At 40.0% G+C, this 18,555-nt stretch overlaps 1 pseudogene across 1 annotated transcript in view; it reads right to left on the bottom strand.

The window, feature by feature from the left end:
* Nucleotides 1–509: 509 nt before the first annotated feature.
* LOC307198521 (chromobox protein homolog 1-like) overlaps nucleotides 510–18,555 on the bottom strand; it is a 47,791-nt pseudogene continuing 29,745 nt past the window's right edge. Inside the window, exon 2 of the transcript in view lies at nucleotides 510–1,240. The product of the transcript in view is annotated as a chromobox protein homolog 1-like (transcript). The remainder of the gene's footprint in view (nucleotides 1,241–18,555) is intronic.

The raw sequence follows: 18,555 nt of genomic DNA on the forward strand, positions 1-18,555 counted from the left end.
CCTCATTTAGGTTGCCAATGACATTTTTTGAAAGGATAAAATATTCTGGACACAGAATCAAATCATCATTAGTTGTTCTTTCCTTTGTTTCACCATTTACTCGATCAGTCCCCAGATTTTAACAAAAATGACCCTAACCCATCTCCCTTCTTCCCACCCCATCCCTCCCGCCCCAAATAATACACCAGTAACGGCCAAAAACTACATCCATGCTATGCTGTAAAAGTGCAGAGTTAACACTATTGGGAAGAAGGCTGTGGGTTGTGGAGATGCTCTTTGAAGATCTACAGTATCTTCTGCTCTCCCACATCCCAGCCTGCAAGTTTTGTCCTATGTAGAAGGCCCTTTGCCTTTCTCAGTAAAGTTCAGAATGGGTGGCCTTGAAACACTGACCGTCCTTCCCCTCCACTGGGATGGGTGTGCAAACTATACAGCATAGAGCAGCTTTAAAGCACTTGGGCTGCTGTAGGGCACAGAAACTATACTGGCTCTTCGAAGGACATCTTCTCAAGCCACCTCCATGGTGTCAAGACAAGTAGAACTCCTTTCCCCACTCGAACCCCACGGTCAGACGTGACAAGGGCTGGTACTCAGGAGAGTTAATTCTTGTCATCTTTTTTGTCATCATCCTCTGAGGGGTAGGAATGCCACGTCAGCCTTTCCTCATAGGAGGATATGACAACCTGTGGGCACTTGACATTGGCTTCCTTGGCAGGGCCCAGGTCAGCCTCATCAGTTTTTCCATTTCATCAGGAAAATGAGTTCTCCACTGGAGTCTATAGCTCCAATAATCCACTCCAGTTCCAAACCCTGAGCAAAGCCTCGTGGCTTTTCTGACTCTTCTTTCTTCTTTGGTTTGCTCTCCTCCCCCTTATCTTCCGAATCAGAATCAGCTTTGCGTTTGCCCCCCTCTGATTTGTCTGTCTCGTGTGCTGTTTCCTGTGACTGCAGGAACTCGGCAATGAGGTCGGGGCAATCCAGGTTTTCTTCTGGCTCCCATGTGTCGTCCTCATCTAAGAACCCCTTCCGTTTTAGGAGGTACTCCACTTGGCCCTTTACCACTCGATGGTCGAGAACTTTTTCTACCACATATTCTTTTTCCTCTTCTTCTAGCACCTCCTCCACTTGCTGCTTGTTTTGTTTTTCCCCCACAGTGCCCGCCAGCTTTCTGCTATAAAGGGTGACGCTGCTCAGAGCAGCGCCCACGAGCCTCAGAAGAATCAGGGCCACGCTACTGGCGCTTTTTTTTTGAGGAAAATAATTATTTAACAAGTAAACATGAAAACAATGGTTAAAAAGTCATGGCACAGACACATGGTAAGTCATTTATAGACATTGAGTTAAGGTTATTAGGAGTTTTAATAAGCTAGGAAAATGCTTACATTTTTTTTGAATTTCTGAATTTTATTTTATTTTTATACAGCTGGTTGTTTCTTCTTTTTTTTTCAGTAAAATTTTGCAATTTATATCATTCCTGTCCATTTCTTTATTTTTTGAATTTTATTTATTTTTTACACAGCAGATTCTTAGTAGTTATCCATTTTATACATATTAGTGTATATATGTCAATCCCAATCTCACAATTCATCACAGCACCACCACCTCCCTCCACCGCTTTCCCCCCTTGGTGTCCATACATTTGTCCTCTACATCTGTGTCTCTATTTCTGCCCTGCAAATCGGTTCATCTGTACCATTTTTCTAGGTTCCACATATACGCATTAATATACGGTATTTGTTCTTCTCTTTCTAATGTACTTCACTCTGTATGACAGTCTCTAGGTCCATCCATGTCTCTACAAATGACCCAGTTTTGTTCCTTTTTATGGCTAAGTAATATTCCATTGTATATATGTACCACATCTTCTTTATCCATTCGTCTGTTGATGGGCATTTAGGTTGCTTCCATGACCTGGCTATTGCAAACAGTGCTTCAATGAACATTGGGGTGCATGTGTCTTTTTGAATGATGGTTTTCTCTGGGTATAGGCCCAGCAGTGGGATTGCTGGGTCATATGGTAATTCTACGTTTACTTTTTCAAGGAACCTCCATACTGTTCTCCATAGTGGCTGTATCAATTTACATTCCCACCAACAGTGCAGGAGGGTTCCCTTTTCTCCACACCTTCTCCAGGATTTATTGTTTCTAGATTTTTGGATGTTGGCCATTCTGACTGGTGTGAGGTGATACCTCATTGTGGTTTTGATTTGCATTTCTCTAATGATCAGTGATGTTGACCAGCTTTTCATGTGTTTGTTGGCCATCTGTATGTCTTCTTTGGAGAAATGTCTATTGAGGTCTTCTGCCCATTTTTCGATTGGGTTGTTTTTTTAGTATTGAGCTGCATGAGCTGTTTATATATTTTGGAGATTAATCCTTTGTCCATTGATTTGTTTGCAAATATTTTCTCCCATTCTGAGGGTTGTCTTCTCATCTTGTTTGTAGTTTCCTTTGCTTTTAAGTTTCATTAGGTCCCATTTGTTTATTTTTGTTTTTATTTCCATTACTCTAGGAGTTGGATCAAAAAAGATCTTGCTGTGATTTATGTCAGAGTGTTCTTCCTATGTTTTCCTCTAAGAGTTTTATAGTGTCCAGTCTTACATTTAGGTCTCTAATACATTTTGAGTTTATTTTTGTGTATGGTGTTAGGGACTGTCCTAATTTCATTCTTTTACGTGTAGCTGTACAGTTTTCCCAGAACCACTTACTGAAGAGACTGTCTTTTCTCCATTATATATCCTTGCCTCCTTTGTCATAGATTAGTTGACCATAGGTGTGTGGGTTTATCTCTGGGCTTTCTATCCTGTTCCATTGATCTATATTTCTGTTTTTGTGCAGGTACCATATTGCCTTGATTACTGTAGCTTTGTAGTATAGTCTGAAGTCAGGGAGTCTGATTCCTCCAGTTCATTTTTTTCCCTCAAGACTGCTTTGGCTATTTGGGGTCTTTTGTGTCTCCATAAAAATTTTAAGATTTTCTGTTCTCGTTCTGTAATAAATGCCACTGGTAATTTGATAGGGATTGCATTGAATCTGTACATTGCTTTGGGTAGTAGAGTCATTTTCACAGTATTGATTCTTCCAACCCAAGAACATGGTATATCTCTCCATCTGTTTGTATCATCTTTGATTTCTTTCATCAGTGTCTTATAGTTTTCAGCATACAGGTCTTTTGTCTCCCTAGGTAGGTTGATTCCTAGGGTATTTTATTCTTTTTGTTGCAATGGTGAATGAGATTGTTTCCTTAATTTCTCTCTCTGATCATTGTTGTTAGTGTATAGGAATGCAAGATATTTATGTGCATTAATTTTGTATCATGCAACTTTACCAAATTCATTGATTAGCTCTAGTTTTCTCGTGGCATCCTTAGGATTCTCTATGTATAGTATCATATCATCAGCAAACAGTGACAGTTTTACTTCTTCTTTTCTAATTTGTATTCCTTTTATTTCTTTTTCTTGTCTGATTGCCATGGCTAGGACTTCCAAAACTATGTTGAATAATAGTGGTGAGAGTGGACATCCTTGTCTTGTTCCTGATCTTAGAGGAAATGCTTTCAGTTTTTCACCATTGAGAATGATGTTTGCTATGGATTTCTCATATATGGCCTTTATTATGTTGAGGTAGGTTCCCTCTATGCCAATTTTCTGGAGAGTTTTTATCATAAATGGGTGTTGAATTTTGTAAAAGTTTTTTTCTGCATCTATTGAGATGATCATATGGATTTTATTCTTCAATTTGTTAATATGGTGTATCATATTGAATGATTTGCATATATTGAAGAATCCTTGCATCCCTGGGATGAATCCCACTTGATCATGGTGCATGATCGTTTTAATATGTTGTTGAATTCTGCTTCCTAGTATTTTGTTGAGGATTTTTGCATCTATATTCATCAGTGATATTGGTCTGTAATTTTTTTTTGTAGTATCTTTGTCTGGTTTTCTTATCAGGGTGATGGTGGCCTCATAGAATGAGTTTGGGAGTGTTCCTTCCTCTGCAATTTTTTGGAAGAGTTTGAGAAGGATGGGTGTTAGCTCTTCTCTAAATGTTTGATAGAATTCACCTGTGAAGCCATCTGGTCCTGGACTTTTGTTTGCTGGAAGATTTTTAATCACAGTTTCAATTTCATTACTTGTGATTGGTCTGTTCATATTTTCTATTTCTTCCTGGTTCTGTCTTGGACGGTAATACCTTTCTAAGAATTTGTCCATTTCTTCCAGGTTGTCCATTTTAGTGGCATAGAGTTGCTTGTAGTAGTCTCTTAGGATGCTTTGTATTTCTGTGGTGTCTGTTGTAACTTCTCCTTTTTCATTTGTAACTTTATTGATTTGTGTCCTCTCCCTTTTTCTTGATGAGTCTGGCTAATGGTTTATCAATTTTGTTTATCTTCTCAGAGAACCAGCTTTTAGTTTAATTGACCTTTGCTATTGTTTCTTGTTTCTATTTCATTTATTTCTGCTCTGATCTTTATGATTTCTTTCCTTCTGCTAACTTTGGGTTTTGTTTGTTCTTCTTTCTCTAGTTCCTTTAGGTGTAAGGTAGATTGTTTATTTGAGATTTTTCTTATTTCTTGAGGCAGGCCTGTATTGCTATAAACTTCCCTCTTAGAACTGCTTTTGCTGCGTCCCATAGGTTTTGGATCATCGTGTTTTCATTGTCATTTGTCTCTAGGTATTTTTGATCTCCTCAGTGATCTCTTGGTTATTTAGTAACGTATTGTTTAGCCTCCATGTGTTTGTGTTTTTTACTTTTTTTCCCCCTGTAATTGATTTCTAACCTCATAGTTTTGTGGTCAGGAAAGATGCTTGATATGATTTCAATTTTCTTAAATTTACTTAGGCTTGATTTGTGACCCAAGATGTGATCTAACCTGGAGAATGTTCTGTGCACACTTGAGAAGAAAGTGTAACCTGCTGTTTTTGGATGGAATGTCCTATAAATATCAATTAAATCTATCTGGTCTATTGTGTCATTTAAAGCTTCTGCTTCCTTATTAATTTTCTGTTTGGATGATCTGTCCATTGGTGTAAGTGAGGTGTTAAAGTCCCCCACTATTATTGTGTTACTGTTGATTTCCTCTTTTATAGCTGTTAGCATTTGCCTTGTGTATTGTGGTGCTCCTACGTTGGGTACATATATATTTATAATTGTTATATCTTCTTCTTGGATTGATCCCTTGATCATTATGTAGTGTCCTTCCTTGTCTCTTGTAACATTCTTTATTGTAAAGCCTATTTTATCTGATATGAGTATTGCTACTCCAGCTTTCTTTTGATTTCCATGTGCATGGAATATTTTTTTCCATCCCTTCACTTTTAGTCTGTATGTGTCTCTAGGTCTGAAGTGGGTCTCTTGTAGACAGCATATAGATGGGTCTTGTTTTTGAATCCATTCAGCAAGCCTGTGTCTTTTGGTTGGAGCATTTAATCCATTCATGTTTAAGGTAATTATTGGTATGTATGTTCCTATTACCATTTTCTTAATTGTTTTGGGTTTGTTTTTGTAGGTCATTCTCTTCTCTTGTGCTTCTGACTTAGAGAAGTTCCTTTAGCATTTGTTGTAGAGCTGGTTTGGTGGTGCTGAATTCTCTTAGGTTTTGCTTGTCTGTAAAGCTTTTGATTTCTCCATCGAATCTGAATGAGATCCTTGTTGGGTAGAGTAATCTTGGTTGCAGGTTCTTCCCTTTCATCACTTTAAGTATGTCATGCCACTCCCTTCTGGCTTATAGTTTCTGCTGAGAAATCAACTGTTAGCCTTATGGGAGTTCCCTTGTATGTTATTAGTCATTTTTCCCTTGTTGCTTTCAAATTTTTTCTTTGTCTTTAATTTTTTGCCAACTTGATTACTATGTGTCTCGGCATGTTTCTCTTTAGGTTTATCCTGTATGGGACTCTCTGCACTTCCTGGACTTGGGTGGCTATTTCCTTTCTCATGTTAGGGAAGTTTTCAACTATAATCTCTTTAAGTATTTTCCCGTGTCCTTTCTCTCTCTTCTCCTTCTGGGACCCCTATAATGTGAATGTTGTTGCATTTAATGTTGTCCCAGAGGTCTCTTAGACCCTCTTCATTTCTTTTCTTTCTTTTTTATTTATTCTGTTTTGCAGCAGTGAATTCCACTGTCCTGTCTTCCAGGTCACTTATCCGTTCTTCTGCCTCAGTTATTCTGCTATTGATTCCCTCTAGTGTAGTTTTCATTTCAGTTATTGTATTGTTCATCTCTGTTTATTTGTTAATTCTTCTAGGTCTTTGTTAAACATTTTTTGTATCTTCTCGATCTTTGCCTCCATTCTTTTTCTGAGGTCCTGGATCATCTTCACTATCATTACTCTGAATTCTTTTTCTGGAAGGTTGCCTATCTTCACTTCATTTAGTTGTTTTTCTGGGGTTTTATCTTGTTCATTCACCTGGTACAAAGTCCTCTGCCTTTTCATTTTGTCTGTGTTTCTGTGAATGTAGTTTTCCTTCCACAGCCTGCAGAATTGTAGTTCTTCTTTCTTCTGCTTCTGCCCTCTGGTGGATGAGGCTATCTTAGAAGCTTGTGCAAGCTTCCTGATGGGAGGGACTGGTGGTGGGTAGAGCTGGCTGTTGCTCTGGTGGGCAGAGCTCAGTAAAGCTTTAATCAGCTTGTCTGCTGATGGGTGGGGCTGGGTTCCCTCCCTGTTGGTTGTTTGGCCTGAGGCAACCCAGCACTGGAGCCTACCCAGCTCTTTGATGGGGCTAAGGGCAGACTCTGGGACGGCTCACACCAAGGACTACTTCCCAGAACTTCTGCTGCCCGTGTCCTTGTCCACACGGTGAGCCACAGCCACCCCCCGCCTCTGCAGGAGACCCTCCAACACTAGCAGGTAGGTCTGGTTCAGTATCCTATGGGGTCACTGCTCCTTCCCCTGGGTCGCGATGCACACACTACTTTGTGTGTGCCTTCCAAGAGTGGAGTCTCTCTCTGTTTCCCCCAGTCCTGTCAAAGCCCTGCAATTAAATCCCACTAGCCTTCAACCTCTGAATCTCTAGGAATTCCTCCTCCCGTTGCCGGATCTCCAGGGTTGGGAACCTGACTTGGGGCTCAGAACCTTCACTCCAGCGGGTGGACTTCAGTGGTATAAGTGTTCTCCAGTTTGTGAGTCACCCACCCAGCCATTATGGGATTTGATTTTATTGTGATTGCACCCCTCCTAAGCATCTCATTGCTTCTCCTTTGTCTTTGGATGTGGGGTATCTTTTTTGGTGAGCTCCAGTTTCTTCCTGTACATGATTGTTCAGCAGTTAGTTGTGATTCTGGTGCTCTCGCAAGAGGGAGTGAGAGCACGTCCTTCTACTCCACCATCTTGAACCAATCCCTACTGGCACTTCTTGTTGGGCTGGCTGGGGGAGTCTTTCCCATTGGAATTTTGACACAGGTATAAAAGCAATTCAGTGAAGGATGACTAGTCCTTTCAATAAATGGTGCTGAAGCAACTGGACATTCATAGAAAAAAAATTGTACTTTGACCTAAGTCCCATATGTTATGCAAAAATTAACTCAAAATGGATCATGTCAACATAAAACTATAAAACATTAGAAGAAAACATAGGAGAAGGCTTCCCTGGTGGCACAGTGGTTAAGAATCCTCCTGCCAAAAGACCTGTACTCAGAAAACTGTAAGAGACTGATGAAAGAAATCAAAGATGACACAAACAGATGGAGAGATAGAACTCTTGGATTGGAAGAATCAATATTGTGAAAATGACTATACTACCCAAAGCAATCTACAGATTCGATGCAATCCCTATCAAATTACCAGTGGCATTTTTTACAGAACTAGAACAAAAAATCTTAAAATTTGTATGGAGACACAAAAGACCCCAAATAGCCAAAGCAGTCTTGAGGGAAAAAAATGAACTGGAGGAATCAGACTCCCTGACTTCAGACTATACTACACAGCTACAGTAATCAAGACAAAAAGGTACTGGCACAAAAACAGAAATATAGATCAATGGAACAGGATAGAAAGCCCAGAGATAAACCCACACACCTATGGTCAACTAATCTATGACAAAGAGGCAAGGATATACAATGGAGAAAAGACAGTCTCTTCAGTAAGTGGTTCTGAGAAAACTGCACAGCTACGTGTAAAAGAATGAAATTCTCCCTAACACCATACACAAAAATAAATTCAAAATGTATTAGAGACCTAAATGTAAGACTGGACACTATAAAACTTTTAGAGGAAAACATAGGAAGAACACTCTTTGACATAAATCACAGCAAGATCTTTTTTGATCCAACTCCTAGAGTAATGGAAATAAAAACAAAAATAAACAAATGGGACCTAATGAAACTTCAAAACTTTTGCACAGCAAAGGAAACTACAAACAAGATGAGAAGACAACCCTCAGAATGGGAGAAAATATTTGCAAACAAATCAATGGACAGAGAATTAATCTCCAAAATATATAAACAGCTCATGCAGCTCAATATTAAAAAAACAAACAACCCAACCCAAAAATGGGCAGAAGACCTCAATAGACATTTCTCCAAAGAAGACATACAGATGGCCAACAAACACATGAAAAGCTGGTCAACATCACTGATCATTAGAGAAATGCAAATCAAAACCACAATGAGGTATCACCTCACACCAGTCAGAATGGCCATCATCCAAAAATCTAGAAACAATAAATCCTGGAGAAGGTGTGGAGAAAAGGGAACCCTCCTGCACTGTTGGTGGGAATGTAAATTGATACAGCCACTATGGAGAACAGTATGGAGGTTCCTTGAAAAAGTAAACGTAGAATTACCATATGACCCAGAAACCCCACTACTGGGCCTATACCCAGAGAAAACCATCATTCAAAAAGACACATGCACCCCAATGTTCATTGAAGCACTATTTGCAATAGCCAGGTCATGGAAGCAACCTAAATGCCCATCAACAGATGAATGGATAAAGAAGATGTGGTACATATATACAATGGAATATTACTCAGCCATAAAAAGGGACAAAACTGGGTCATTTGTAGAGATGTGGATGGACCTAGACTGTCATACAGAGTGAAGTCAGAAAGAGAAAAACAAATATCGTATATTAATGTATGGAAAAATGGTACAGATGAACCGATTTGCAGAGCAGAAATAGAGACACAGATGTAGAGAACAAATGTATGGACACCAAGGGGGGAAAGCTGGGGGTGGTGGTGCTGCTGTGATGAATTGTGAGATTGGGATTGACATATATACACTAATACGTATAAAATAGATAACTCATAAGAACCTGCTGTATAAAAAAATAAAATGTAAAAATGTAAAAATAATTTTAAAAAATAAAATTAAAAACAAAACAAATAAATAAACAAAAAGAATCTGCCTGGGAAAAGTCTGGACCTGCCAAAGAGGCAAGAGACTTTTTCTTCCCTCTTTGTTTCCTGGTGTGTGAGGAGAGGGGATTAAGAGCGCTGCTTAAAGGAGCTCCAGAGAAGAGCGCGAGCCGCAGCTAACAGTGCGGTCCCCAGAGATGGGCATGAGACGCTAAGGCTGCTGCTGCCGCCGCCACCAAGAAGCCTGTGTGCAAGCACAGGTCACTCTCCACACCTCCCTTCTGGGAAGCCTGTGCAGCCCGCCACTGTGAGGGTCCCGGGATCCAGGGACAACTTCCCCAGGAGAACGCACAGCACGCCTCAGGCTGCTGCAACATCATGCTGGCCTCTGCCACCGCAGGCTTGCCCCGCACTCCGTACCCCTCCCTCCCCTCGGCCTGAGTGAGCCAGAGCCCCCGAATCAGCGGCTCCTTTAACCTCGTCCTGTCTGAGCGAAGAACAGACGCTCTCCGGCGACCTACACGCAGAGGTGGGGCCAAATCCAAAGCTGAGTCCCAGGAGCTGTGAGAACAAAGAAGAGAAAGGGAAATCTCTCCCAGCAGCCTCAGAAACAGCAGATTAAAGCTCCACAATCAACTTGATGTACCCTGCATCTGTGGAATACATGAATAGACAACGAATCATCCCAAATTGAGGAGGTGGACTTTGAGAGCAAGATTTATGATTTTTTTCCCCCTTTCCTCTTTTTGTGAGTGTGTATGTGCATGCTTCTGTGTGAGATTTTGTCTGTGTAGCTTTGCTTTCACCATTTGTCCTAGGGTTCTATCTGTCCGATTTTGTTTACTTAAAAAAATTTTTTTTCTTAATAATTATTTTTTATTTTAATAACTTTATTTTATCTTACTTTATTTTTTCTTTTATCCTCTTTCTTTCTCTCTTTCTACTTTTTCTCCCTTTATTCTGAGCTGTGTGGATGAAAGGCTCTTGGTGCTGCAGCCAGGAGTCAGTGCTGTGCCTCTGAGGAGGAGTCAGTGCTGTGCCTCTGAGGAGGAAGACAGGAACACAACCCCACCCATTAGCAGAGAGGCTGCCTAAAATCATAGTAAGTCCACAGACACCCCAAAACACACCGCAAGACGTGGACCTGCCCACTAGAAAGACAAGATCCAGCCTCATCCACCAGAACACAGGCACTAGTCCCCTCCACCAGGAAGCCTACACAACCCACTGAACCAACTTTAGCCACTGGGGACAGACACCAAAAAAAAATGGGAACTATGAACCTGCAGTCTGCAAAAAGGAGACCCCAAATACAGTAAGATAAGCAAAATGAGAAGACAGAAAAAGACACAGCAGATGAAGGAGCAAGATAAAAACCCACCAGACCTAACAAATGAAGAGGAAATAGGCAGTCTACCTGAAAAAGGATTCAGAATAATGATAGTAAAGATGACCCCAAATCTTGGAAATAGAATAGAGAAAATACAAGAAACATTTAACAAGGACCTAGAAGAACTACAGATGAAACAAGCAATGATGAACAACACAATAAATGAAATGAAAAATACTCTAGAAGGGATCAATAGCAGAATAACTGAGGCAGAAGAACGGATAAGTTACCTGGAAGATAAAATAGTGGAAATAACTACTGCAGAGCAGAATAAAGAAAAAAGAATGAAAAGAACTGAGGACAGTCTCAAAGACCTCTGGGACAACATTAAACACACCAACATTCGAATTATAGGGGTTCCAGAAGAAGAAGAGAAAAAGAAAGGGACTGAGAAAATATTTGAAGAGATTATAGTTGAAAACTTCCCTAATGTGGGAAAGGAAATAGTTAATCAAGTCCAGGAAGCACAGAGAGTCCCATACAGGATAAATCCAAGGAGAAATACGCCAAGACACATATTAATCAAACTGTCAAAAATTAAATACAAAGAAAACATATTAAAAGCAGCAAGGGAAAAACAACAAATAACACACAAGGGAATCCCCATAAGGTTAACAGCTGATCTTTCAGCAGAAACTCTGCAAGCCAGAAGGGACTGGCAGGACATATTTAAAGTGATGAAGGAGAAAAACCTACAACCAAGATTACTCTACCCAGCAAGGATCTCATTCAGATTTGATGGAGAAATTAAAACCTTTACAGACAAGCAAAAGCTGAGAGAGTCCAGCACCATCAAACCAGCTTTACAACAAATGCTAAAGGATCTTCTCTAGACAGGAAACAAAAGAAAAGAAAAGACCTACAATAACAAACCCAAAACAATTAAGAAAATGGGAATAGGAACATACATATTGATAATTACCTTAAATGTAAATGGATTAAATGCTCCCACCAAAACACACAGACTGCCTGAATGGATACAAAAACAAGACCCATATATATGCTGTCTACAAGAGACCCACTTCAGACCTAGAGACACATACAGACTGAAAGTGAGGGGATGGAAAAAGATATTCCATGCACATGGAAACCAAAAGAAAGCTGGAGTAGCAATTCTCATATCAGACAAAATAGACTTTAAAACAAAGACTATTAGAAGAGACAAAGAAGGACACTACATAATGATCAAGGGATCGATCCAAGAAGAAGATATAACAATTGTAAATATTTATGCACCCAACATAGGAGCACCTCAATACATAAGGCAAATACTAACAGCCATAAAAGGGGAAATGGACAGTAACACATTCATAGTAGGGGGCTTTAACACCCCACTTTCACAAATGGACAAATCATCCAGAATGAAAATAAATAAGGAAACACAAGCTTTAAATGACACATTAAACAAGATGGACTTAATTGATATTTATAGGACATTCCATCCAAAAACAACAGAATACACATTTTTCTCAAGTACTCATGGAACATTCTCCAGGATAGATCATATCTTGGGTCACAAATCAAGCCTTGGTAAATTTAAGAAAATTGACATCATATCAGGTATCTTTTCCGACCACAACGCTATGAGACTAGATATCAATTACAGGAGAAGATCTGTAAAAAATACAAACACATGGAGGCTAAACAATACACTACTTCATAACGAAGTGATCACTGAATAAATCAAAGAGGAAATAAAAAAATACCTAGAAACAAATGACAATGGAGACCCGACCACCCAAAACCTATGGGATGCAGCGAAAGCAGTTCTAAGAGGGAAGTTTATAGCAATACAATCCTACCTTAAGAAACAGGAATCATCTCGAATAAGCAACCTAACCTTGCACCTAAAGCAATTAGAGAAAGAAGGACAAAAAACCCCCAAAGTTAGCAGAAGGAAAGAAATCATAAAGATCAGATAAGAAATAAATGAAAAAGAAATGAAGGAAACGATAGCAAAGATCAATAAAACTAAAACGTGGTTCTTTGAGAAGATAAACAAAATTGATAAACCATTAGCCAGACTCATCAAGAAAAAAAGGGAGAAGACTCAAATCAATAGAATTAGAAATGAAAAAGGAGAAGTAACAACTGACACTGCAGAAATACAAAAGATCATGAGAGATTACTACAAGCAACTCTATGCCAATAAAATGGACAACCTGGAAGAAATGGACAAATTCTTAGAAATGCACAACCTGCCAAGATTGAACCAGGAAGAAATAGAAAATATAAACAGGCCAATCACAAGTAATGAAACTGAAGCTGTGATTAAAAATCTTCCAATAAACATAAGCTCAGGACCAGATGGCTTAACAGGCGAATTCTATCAAACATTTAGAGAAGAGCTAACACCTGTCCTTCTCAAACTCTTCCAAAATATAGCAGAGGGAGGAACACTCCCCAACTCATTCTACGAGGCCACCATCACCCTGATACCAAAACCAGACAAGGAGGTCACAAAGAAAGAAAACTACAGGCCAATGTCACTGATGAACATAGATGCAAAGATCCTCAACAAAATACTAGCAAACAGAATCCAACAGCACATTAAACGGATCATACACCATGATCAAGTGGGGTTTATTCCAGGAATGCAAGGATTCTTCAATATACGCAAATCAATCAATGTGATACACCATATTAACAAACTGAAGGAGAAAAACCATATGGTCATCTCAATAGATGCAGAGAAAGCTTTCGACAAAATTCAACACCAATTTATGATAAAACCTCTCCAGAAAGTAGACATAGAGGGAACTTTCCTCAACACAATAAAGGCCATATATGACAAACCCACAGCCAACATCGTCCTCAATGGTGAAAAACTGAAAGCATTTCCACTAAGATCAGGAACCAGACAAGGTTGCCCACTCTCACCACTCTTATTCAACATAGTTTTGGAAGTTGTAGCCACAGCAATCAGAGAAGTAAAGGAAATAAAAGGAATCCAAATCGGAAAAGAAGAAGTAAAGCTGTCACTGTTTGCAGATGACATGATACTATACATAGAGAATCCTAAAGATGCTACTAGAAAACTACTAGAGCTAATTAATGAATTTGGTAAAGTAGCAGGATACAAAATTAATGCACAGAAATCTCTGGCATTCCTATACACTAATGATGAAAAATCCGAAAGTGAAATCAAGAAAAGACTCCCATTTACCATTGCAACAAAAAGAATAAAATATCTAGGAATAAAACTACCTAGGGAGGTAAAAGACCTGTATGCAGAAAACTGTTAAGACACTGATGAAAAAAATTAAAGATTATACTGACATATGGAGAGATATACCATGTTGTTGGACTGGAAGAATCAATATTGTGAAAATGACTCTACCACCTAAAGCAATCTACAGATCCAATGCAATCCCTATCAAATTACCAATGGCATTTTTTACGGAACTAGAACAAAAAATCTTAGAATTTGTATGGAGACACAAAAGACCTGAAATAGCCATAGCAGTCTTGAAGGAAAAAAAACGGAGCTGGAGGAATCAGACTCCCTTACTTCAGACTATACTACAAAGCTACAGTAATCAAGACAATCTGGTACTGGCACAAAAACAGAAATATAGATCAATGGAACAGGATAGAAAGCCCAGAGATAAACCCACACACCTATGGTCAACTAATCTATGACAAAGGTGGCAAGGATATACAATGGAGAAGAGACAGTCTCCTCAATAAGTGGTGCTGGGAAAACTGGACAGCTACATGTAAAAGAATGAAATTAGAACACTCTCTAACACCATACACAAAAATAAATTCAAAATGTATTAGAGACCTAAATGTAAGACTGCACACTATAAAACTCTTAGAGGAAAACATAGGAAGAACACTCTTTGACATAAATCACAGCAAGATCTTTTTTGATCCAACTCCTAGAGTAATGGAAATCAAAACAAAACTAAACAAATGGGACCTAATGAAACTTAAAAGCTTTTGCACAGCAAAGGAAACCATAAACAAGATGAAAAGACAACCCTCAGAATGGGAGAAAGTATTTGCAAATGAATCAATGGACAAAGGATTAATCTCCAAAATATATAAACAGCTCATGTAGCTCAATAATATTAAGAAAAAAAACAACCAAATCTAAAAATTGGCAGAAGACCTCAATAGACAATTCTCCAAAGAAGACATACAGATGGTGAAGAAGTACATGAAAAGCTGCTCAACATCACTAATTATTAGAGAAATGCAAATCAAAACTACAATGAGGTATCACCTCACACCATTTAGAATGGGCATCATCAGGAAATCTAGAAACAACAAATGCTGGAGAGGGTGTGGAGAAAAGGGAACCCTCCTGCACTGTTGGTGGGAATGTAAACTGATACAGCCACTATGGAAAACAGTATGAAGGTTCCTTAAAAAACTAAAAATAGAATTACCATATGATCCAGCAATCCCACTACTGGGCATATACCCAGAGAAAACCATAATTCAAAAAGACACATGCACCCCAATGTTCATTGCAGCACTATTTACAATAGCCAGGTCATGGAAGCAAACTAAATGCCCTTCAACAGACAAATGGATAAAGAAGATGTGGTACATATATACAATGGAATATTACTCATCCATAAAAAGGAACAAAATTGGGTCATTTGTTGAGACATGGATGGATCTAGACACTGTCATACAACGTGAAGTAAGACAGAAAGAGGAAAACAAATATTGTATATTATTGTATATACGTGGAACCTAGAAAAATTTTACAGATGAACCAGTTTGCAGGGCAGAAATTGAGACACAGATGTAGAGGACAAACGTATGGACACCAAGGGAGAAAGCGGCGGGGGGTGGTGTGGTGGTGGTGTGTTGAATTGGGCGATTGGGATTGACATATATACACTGATGTGTATAAAATTGATGACTAATAACCTGCTGTATAAAAAAATAAAATTCAAAAATAAGATTAATATATAGAAATCTGTTGCTTTTCTATACACTAATAATCAACTATCAGAAAGAGAAAACAAGAAAACAATTCCATTTAAAATCACATCAAACAGAATATAGACCTAGGAATAAACTTAACTAACAAGGTGAAAGACCTATACTCTGAAAACTATAAAATATTGATGAAGGAAACTGAAAGATGACATGAAATGGAAAGATGTCCTGTGATCATAGATTGGAAGAATTAATATTGTTAAAGTGTCCTTACTACCCAAAGCAATCTACAGATTTAATGCAATTCCTATCAAAATACCCATGACATTTTTCACAGGCCTAGAACAAATAATCCTAAAATTTATATGGAACCATAAAAGACCCCAAATAGTCAAAGCAATCTTGAGGGAAAACAAACAAACAAAGCTGGAGGTATCATGCTCTCTGACTGCAGACTGTACTGCAAACCTACAGTAATCAGAACAGTATAGTACTGGCACAAAAACAGACACATAGATCAATGGAACATGATAGAGAGCCCAGAAATAAACCCATGCACTTATGGCCAATTTATCTATAACAAAGGATACAAGAAAACACAATGGGGAAAAGACATTCTCTTCAATATGTGGTCCTGGGAAAACTGAACAGCTACATGGAGAAAAAGACAGTTTGTTCAAAAATTATACTTGGAAATTTCCATACCACACTCTCAAAAATTATTAGGATAACTGGACATAAAATCAATAAGAAATGGAAGAGTTGAAAAACACTATCAAAAATTGAACCTGGGGCTTCCCTGGTGGTGCAGTGGTTGAGTCCGCCTGCCGATGCAGGGGACATGGGTTCGTGCCCCAGTCCGGGAAAATCCCACATGCCGCGGAGCGGCTAGGCCCGTGAGCCATGGCCTCTGAGCCTGCGCGTCCGGAGCCTGTGCTCCGCAACAGAAGAGGCCACAACAGTGAGAGGCCCGCGTACCACAGAAAAAAAAAAAAATTGAACCTGATGTTTATTCAGTTAACTCCACACAGTAGCAGCAGATTACACATTCTTTTCAAGCACACTTGGAGCACTGTCAGGATGTTACACTATAAGACTGAAATTGAAGACGACACACACAGATGGAAAAGTATAATGTGTTCATGGACTAGAATAACCAATATTGCTAAAATGATCATACCACCCAAGGCAATCTACAGATTCAATGCAATCTCTATCAAAATACCAATGGCATATTTCACAGAACTAGAATAAATAATTCTAAAATTTGTATGGAAACACAAAAGACCTCAAATAGCCAAAGCAATCTTGAGAAAGAACAGAGCTGTTGGTATAACACTCCCTGACTTCAAACTATACTACAAAGCTACAGTAATCAAAACAGTAAAGTACTGACACAAAAACAGACACACAGATCAATGGAATAGAATAGACAGCCCAGATACAAACTCACACACGTATAGCTAATTGATCTATGAGAAAGGAAGCAAAAATATACAATGGGGAAAAGACAGTCTATGCAATAAGTTGTGCTGGGAAAACTGGACAGGTACATATAAATCAATGAAATTCGAACATTTTCTCACATCATATACAAAAATAAACTAAAAATGGATTAAAGACCTAAACTTAAGACTGGAAACCATAAAACTAGAAGAAAATGTAGGCAGAATACTCTTTGTCATAATCATAGCAATATTCTTTTAGATCTGTCTCCTAAGGCAAAAGAAACAAAAGAAAAAATAAACAAATGGGACCTAATTACACTTAAAAGCTTTTGCACAGCAAAGGAAACTCTTGACGATACAAAAAGACAGCCTACTGAATGGGAGAAAATATTTGCAAATGATATGACTGATAAGGAGTTAACATCCAAAATATATAAACAGTTTATTTAATTCAGTATCAAACAAAAAAATAACCTGATTTTAAAAATGGGCAGAAGGGAGGCATCTCCTGAGAACTTAGAAGTAAGTAGAATTGACTTCCGGGAAGATGGCGGAAGAGTAAGACGCGGAGATCACCTTCCTCCCCACAGATACACCGGAAATACATCTACACGTGGAACAACTCCTACGGAGCACCTACTGAACGCTGGCAGAAGACCTCAGACCTCCCAAAAGGCAAGGAACCCCCCACGTACCTGGTTAGGGCAAAAGAAAAAACTAAACAGAGACAAAAGGATAGGGACGGGTCCTGCACCAGCGGGAGAGAGCTGTGAAGGAGGAAAAGTGTCCACACACTAGGAAGCCCCTTCGCGGGTGGAGACGTCGGGAGGCGGAGAGGGGGAGCTTGGGAGCCGCGGAGGAGAGCACAGCAACAGGGGTGCGGAGGGCAAAGCAGAGAGATTCCAGCGCAGAGGATCGGGCCGACCGGCACTCACCAGCCGAGAGGCGTGTCTGCTCACCCGCTGGGGCGGGCAGGACTGGGAGCTGAGGCTCCGGCTTTTGTCGGAGCGCCGGGAGAGGACTGAGGTTGGCGGCGTGAACACAGCCTGCAGGGCGTTAGTGCACCGCGGCTAGCCGGGAGAGAGGCCGGGGAAAAGTCTGGACCTGCCGAAGAGGCAAGAGACTTTTACGTCCCTCTTTGTTTCCTGGTGCACGAGGAGAGGGGATTAAGAACGCTGCTTGAGAGAGCTCCAGGGACGGGCGCGAGCCGCGGCTAAGAGTGCGGAGCCCAGAGACAGACATGAGACGCTAAGGCCGCTGCTGCCGCCACCAGGAGGCCTGTGTGCGAACACAGGTCACTAGCCACACGCCCTTCCGGGGAGCCTGTGCAGCCCGCCACTGTGAGGGTCCCGGGATCCAGGGACAACTCCCCCGGGAGAACGCACGGCGCGCCACAGGCTGCAACGTCACGCAGGCCTCTGCCGCCGCAGGCCCGCCCCACACTCCGTGACCCTCCCTACCCCCCGGCCTGAGTGAGCCAGAGCCTCCGAATCAGCGGCTCCTTTAACCCCGTCCTGT

The sequence above is a fragment of the Stenella coeruleoalba genome, assembly GCF_951394435.1.
Source record: "Stenella coeruleoalba genome assembly, chromosome: 15".
Lineage (NCBI taxonomy): Eukaryota > Metazoa > Chordata > Mammalia > Artiodactyla > Delphinidae > Stenella > Stenella coeruleoalba.